The sequence below is a fragment of the Elephas maximus genome, chromosome 5 (genome assembly GCF_024166365.1).
Source record: "Elephas maximus indicus isolate mEleMax1 chromosome 5, mEleMax1 primary haplotype, whole genome shotgun sequence".
Lineage (NCBI taxonomy): Eukaryota > Metazoa > Chordata > Mammalia > Proboscidea > Elephantidae > Elephas > Elephas maximus.
In genome coordinates this window covers 42,826,905-42,833,628 of record NC_064823.1, presented here as the reverse complement: position 1 = coordinate 42,833,628, position 6,724 = coordinate 42,826,905, and the positions used below count along the sequence as shown (strand labels likewise).

General features: G+C 39.9%; 1 pseudogene; it reads right to left on the bottom strand.

The window, feature by feature from the left end:
• Nucleotides 1-1,567: 1,567 nt before the first annotated feature.
• LOC126077529 (40S ribosomal protein SA-like) lies at nucleotides 1,568-6,177 on the bottom strand (annotated as a pseudogene).
• Nucleotides 6,178-6,724: the final 547 nt, after the last annotated feature.

Here is a 6,724-nt window from a genome sequence, read left to right as displayed (position 1 = left end):
GGCCTTGGCTTTAATCCTGAATCCTTGTAGTAGAAAATTTTTCTATCCTTGACCACACGAGTGCTTCAACAGTCCCCCACAGAGCACTACGCAGCTCATTTAATCTCTCTGAGTCTCAGTTTTCTCATCCGTAAAATGGGATTAATAATAACCTTCTTTGGCTACTTCACAAGATTACTGTGAGGATCAAATGAGATCATGGTTGTAAAAGTGCTAAGTAAGCTGTAACGCAATTTACATATGTAAGATGTTATTATTTCCCTTTTATTTTGCATTATAAAAGATTGACTATGATGTGTGACTATAAAATAGTAAGAATCATGTTTTTTAAAGTAACGTGCCAGACTATAAACATCCAAATAAGTACAGTCCTTTCCGTGGTCTTCTTAAAAAAAAAAAAAAAAAAGTCTTCTTAGGAAACCTCAAATTAACTTCTATAATGTTCTTTTTTTTTTTTTTAATGTTACCCCTGCTCTGAACATGTTTTTTTTTAACTTCCTTTGTCTTTGGGATAGTCTCAGACATTTTCCCGTGGTGTAATATTTTCATATTTATTTACCTACTTCACCTTTCTATCCTCCACAAAGATTTGCTCCAGAGCCTCCCACCCTCCTCTTGTCCTTGAAGTCACTGCTAAGAGGACCTGCATGGAGACAGAGATAATGGCAGAGAGATCTCAGGGAAGGGTGATTAGTCTACATGACCAGATTGAAATTGGCTGCCGGGGAGAATCTTTTGGGAGACCATCTCAGGAAGAAGACAGGCTTGAATACATTTCTGTGTTGCTTATCACAGGTCTACATTTAGAGCATAGGCAAATACACTATAAATAAAAATTATGGGAAATGGAATCTCTTTGCTAAGGTTGATCTGTTTAGTCATCAGATAGTATCTGTAGAATTGTAGAAACAGCACTGGACTAAAACCAACCAAACCAAACCCATTGCTGTCAAGTCGATTTCTGACTCATAGCGACCCTATAGGACAGAAAGTAGCCCATAGAGTTTCCAAGGAGCACCTGGTGGATTCAAACTGCCGACCTTTTGGTTAGCAGCAGTAGCTTCTAACCACTATGCCACCAGAGTTTCCAGCACTGGACTAAGAGGAAACAGACCTGAGTTCCAGTTCCAGCTCTGAAATAAGTAACTGAGGGAGGAGGGACTTGGGACATTAGCTTTTACCCTCAAAATAAGGGAATTAAATAAGATGGACTTTAAGGTCTCTTGCACTTTGAAACCTTAGGATTCCAACGACCCTTCTCATCATGGTTTTATGGGAGTTAAAACCCTGCTCCATCACTTCCTGGCTCTGCAACTTTGGGCAAGTTGTTTAACCTGTCTGAGTCTCCGTTTCCTCCTAATGGGGATAGCATTTACTAGATTGGATTTGTTTTGTGAGGATGAATTGATAAAATGCATACGAATGCATTTGGCACATAGTAAGTGCTCAGTAAACATTAAATGTAATTTCATTTACTTGATTTCACTTTTCTAATGTGTCTCCTTCTCCTAAGCTTACTCCTCTTAAGCTTACTTCTTAAATACTATTATTGTTACTGTTGTCATTACTATTTCCTAAACTGGGATTTATTTTCCATCAGCCTTATTTCTGTTCTGTATGTAGCAGACCAGTCTTCAGAAACAAGCAGAGCACTCCGTTTCTCAGCAGGAAACTGCTGTATAGGCACAAGGACCTTCATACTAATTGGTGGCCTCGGATTGAGTTGCAGTAAATCTGAGCGCTCAGGCAGTACATTCTCTCTGAAATGCCTTCTTAGTTCTGCCTTTTCAGCAGTGGTCTGTTCTTTCTTTTCGATCTCTTTGGGATCCCTGTAGATATAGAGGGTATAACTTCCCATGGGAGCTCAGGGGAGAGAATGTCACGCAAGTGCAAGACCTTGTAGTCTAGTGTCCATCATGTCAGTCCCACTAAGTGAGCTCCCTCAACTTTCCATGAGATGGCAATGTTCACAGAAAACAGAGGGGTTGTGTTTCTCAGAGCAAGTGGTGAGCAGGTAACACCAGATGCCTTTGGGAGACACCAGTGGTTATTTCTGGGGTGAGTAACCACCAAAACATGAGGCTTCTGGAAAGCTGCCTGAATGATTACAGAAAGTTCCAGAAATAAAGTGCCCAACAAAAGGGGGTGGCTCCTGAGACAGCAGCAAACTTCAGTACAGAACTTTGGCCAGCATCCCTGGAGGATATGGCACTGACAGTCACTGGGTTTTCTATCGTAACAATGGTCTAAGATTCATAGAGAACCTTCTCCTGGTCCTTTTTAGATTTAAGGTGTAGATACCATCATTTTTCCTTTTGTAGATATACTGTTCCATCCGAAAGTCAAGGTTGGTACCACTCAAGTGATTTCCTGCTGCAAGGCATTTGAGGACATCCTCTTCCTTCATCTGTAAGAATCAAGGCTTGAGGGAATTATAAAATTTCCTCTAAGCTAAGCTGGGAACCAGAGACAACTCTAAATGTATCCCTGTGTTAGTAGTAGAGAAAGTCTGTCTTGTTATTTTAAAAAGTTATTATTGTTTCCTTTGAAAGATGTAAAAAGCAGGAAATAGTGTCACTCTCATCTTTACAATGAAAAAAGCCACACAAACTGCAAATTAATGAGTTTACTTGAACCCGTCAAGAAGCTGAGGTTGCAGGGCAATCAACCAGCCCAAAATCCTAAGGCAGTCATCTCACCAGCACTGGCTTATATGGAGTAGAAGCAACTGGATACAAATAAGACCAGTTCAACAGGGTGGTTGGTGATGTGGTGGTGGACAATGGTGCACTGGTGTGAGAATGAGAAGCCCCTTGCGGCTATGGAAATTGGGGGAGTTTGCATGCTTTTCAGCTTTTTCTTACCAGGTGCTCACAGATAAAGCACGGGAAAACTTTTAACAAAGTGTCCCTGGTGGTACAGACCTGGAAGAGGGGGAAGGCAACTGCTGTTGGAGAAACTCTTAACTCCACCCAGACCCTTATTCTCTATTTCCATTACAGAACAAAAGTCATAATGTATGGGTGGATGGACGACAAGCACTGTTGTTTTTGGGGCACTGATGAAAAGTCAGTGCAGCTGTGGAAAGGGAACATTAAAAAAACTAAAAAACAAAACCAACTCCAGGGCCTAGAACAATAGCTAGGGGACTGATACTGAGGAGGCCTCCTAAGATCAGGAAAAAGGCAAGGCAGTCTCTCTCACCACTTCTATTCAACATCATTTTAGAAGTTGTAGCCAATGCAATAAAACAAGAAAAAGAAATAAAAGGCATATAGATAAGGAAGGAAGAAATAAAATTTTCTCCATTTGCAGATGTCTAAGTAGTAAATCTCAAAGAATCTACAAAATAGCTCCTAGAACTACTGAGTCTAGCAATAGTTTCAGAATACAAGGTTAACATAAAAAAAGCTTTTTTTATTTCTGTGTACTACCAAAGAAAAATTGAACTTAAAAATTAAAAAATATGTAGCCAGTTCCAATTATAAAAACAAGCAAACAAAAAAACTTAATTGCTGTCGAGTCAATTCTGACCCATAGTGACCCTACAGGACAGAGTAGAACTATCCCATAGAGTTTCCAAGGAGCAGCTGGTAGAATCGAACTGCCTACCTTTTTGTTAGAAGCTGTAACTCTTAACCACTATACCACCTTGGCATCCTGTTATACTACAGTATCTACATAATACATTGTTGTATCTGTTTAGGTTCAAGGCTAAGCTGTTTTAACAAAGAGATTTAATAGTGCAGTGGCTTAAAGAACAAATGAATTGTTTTTTCTCTAATGTAACTGTCTTGATGTGAGTGGCCAAGGTCAGGGCCGATCTGCTCGATAGAGTCATTCAGGGACCCAGACTCCTTCCGTCTGTTGCTCCATCATCCCCAGAGCACTGTCATCATATGTATGTGCTTGTCAAGGTCCCTGCCTCTCGGAAGAGGAATGAAAGCATGAAGGAGGCACATATACTTTTGCCTACATTTGTTGGTGAGAATTTAGCCACACAGCCACAAACAGATACAAAACAAGTTGGTAATATAGTCTATCCTCACAGCCATACACCCAGAGCTACAGCTCTGTTACGAAGGAAGAAGAAAACAGATTTGGGTGAGCAGCTGGAAGTCTCTGTCATCATCATTGTCGCCTCATAAATTTTATTGAGAATTTACTATGTATGGGACACAATGTTATCTCGTTTATTCCTTATACTGGCCTTAACCAGAAGTGCTAATATTATCTCCTCTTTACAAATGAGAAAATTGGGGAAGTTAAGTGATTTACCCAAGATCATACAGTGAAGCAGAGATTTCAATGCAGCCAGTCAGACCCTATAGCTCTCATTTTAACCACCATACTGCACAGCTTCTCACAAAATTCTACTGCCTCTTGACTGCCATGGATAGCATACTGGGTTCCAGTTTGGCAGCAAGGAATACTTTTCAAAGGGCAGCACATTTATGAAAATATTGAGGCTAATTATTTTGTTGCATTTAGAAATAACTGCTATCTTAATCCAGATGACTAATATTTCTGTATCAACAAAGTAAAAACAAAAAAAAGCAAACCCATTGGCCCTGAGTTTTTCCAACTCATAGTGACCCTATAGGACACAGTAGAACTGCCCCATAGTTTTCAAGGAGCACGTGGTAGATTTGAACTGCTGACTTTTTGGTTAGTAGCTGTAGCTCTTAACCACTACGCTACCAGGGTTTCCATCAACAAAATACTACATGGATGAAGAAAAAGTTATTAGGGATAATATTCAAAATTATATGTAGTATTCGTTGATATAATTTTGAATGTAGCCAAGAGTATTTGTTGATATAACTTTGAATATTACCCCTAATAACTTTTTCTTCATCCATTTACTTATGTTAAAATAACTATATCATGAGCTCTCATTTTTACTCTGCACTCAATTCTGTTTTTCAAATTACGTTATTTTCTTGGATGTTTTGCAGTAAATATTTCAATATTTGACATGCATACTTTTTTACATTTATGGTTTATAGACAGAGGTCAGTGTTTAAAATTTCATATCATCATAGATGTCTCTTCTGTTGCAATAGTAGATACAAATATTTTTAAGCTGTTAGGAATCCGGCAAAACTTTGCCTATTTGGATACCAATTATATTAAAATCTATTAGCTAATCTTCCTATCTTCCCATTTAATCTCTTCCTTCAGCAAGCAGCATAATCAAATGGATCTCCAAAGAGGACAGATGGTTTTGTGACCTCTCTCAGGGAAATCAGATGCTTTGGGAAAACTGGAGAATTACAGCATTTGAAGGGGAAAAGGGAGTTGTGGCCAAGAAAACAGTGCCAAAGCTGTCGAATATGGTGTCTAAAGCAGTAATCCAGCAAATGTTTCTTCAGGTCAAAGTCGAGGTCATGGGTTTCACTGGCGGTTGCCTTTATATCATCCTTTGAATGCACAGGACAGATGCTGTTAAGGAAAAGACAGTTGTGCTTCTCAAGTTACTGAAAATGTAGACCTTTCCTCTCCTTGGTAAACACACCTTCCATGAGTGAGGTGAACATATTCCATGGCTTCAACTGATCCCTACTTCTCCTAACTCTGAGGTCTGTATCTCTGAGTAACCTCTCTCTCCTGAAGCCCAGACAGTTATCCAGTGGCTCACTGAACCTTCACTTGGATGCCTTACTAGAACCTCACATCCTTCCAACACTGAGCTGATCATTATCACCTCCCCACCTTCCATCCTCACATGACAGTGACAACCACAACTACAACATCTCAATTCTACCTCATGTATTTCCAGCTTGTTGTTGTTGGGTGTTGTTGAGTTGATTCCGACTCATATTCACCCATGTGACAGAAGAGAACTCCCCCGTAGGATTTTCTAGGCTGTAATCCTTATTGGAGCAGATTGCCAGGTCTTTTCCCCTCAAAGCCCCAGAGCCAGAGCTGGAGACAACCCCCAACTTTTATGTTAGCAGCCGAGCACTTAGCCGTTGCACCACCAGGGCTCTTTATTTCCCATTTAAGGCCTAGAAAAACCAACCACCCAAATTAGCCCCCTACCTCACTCCACACGCACAGCTGATGACTAACTCTTGAAGATTCTATTTCCACAATATCTCTCACATCAGTTTCTGTCTCACTCCCAATTCCATCTTGTATGCCTGTCCTCCTCTGTGCACTGATGATGAGCATTCATGGTTTACAGACCCAACAGACTGGGTCTAATTTATAGCTGGAATTTTCAGTGGGTCCCTAACACCATCGCCTATACAGTGCCCAACAAAGTGTTGGCTTGTTTTTGCAAAGAAGGAGAAATTAATGAATTGACAGTGCTACAGACTTAATATTAGGAGACATGCTCATTTTTGGTCATGTGAATCTGAAGTGGAGTGATTTTGTTTCCTTTTCTTGTGACCATTCCATCTAAGTGATTTTGTTTCCTTTTCTTGTGACCATTCCATCTAATTCTTTCAAAGACTTTAGGGACTTTTCTTGGCTTCATTTAAAAGAATATGTGCTTCTTACAGAGGCAATTTGTATCTATTCTGTCTCCAGGCTTGAGGCTTTGGTGTGGTGTTTCTCTAACAACCTTTCTCAACAAATTCAGGGATGAAATTAAGCCCTAATTGTCGCAAGGTACCATTGTATGCAGTGAATTAAATTTTTTCCTATGCATCTTCTCTTCCGGAGTCTGTCAGTTTGTCATACTGTGGTGTCTTGCACATTGCTATGTTGCTGG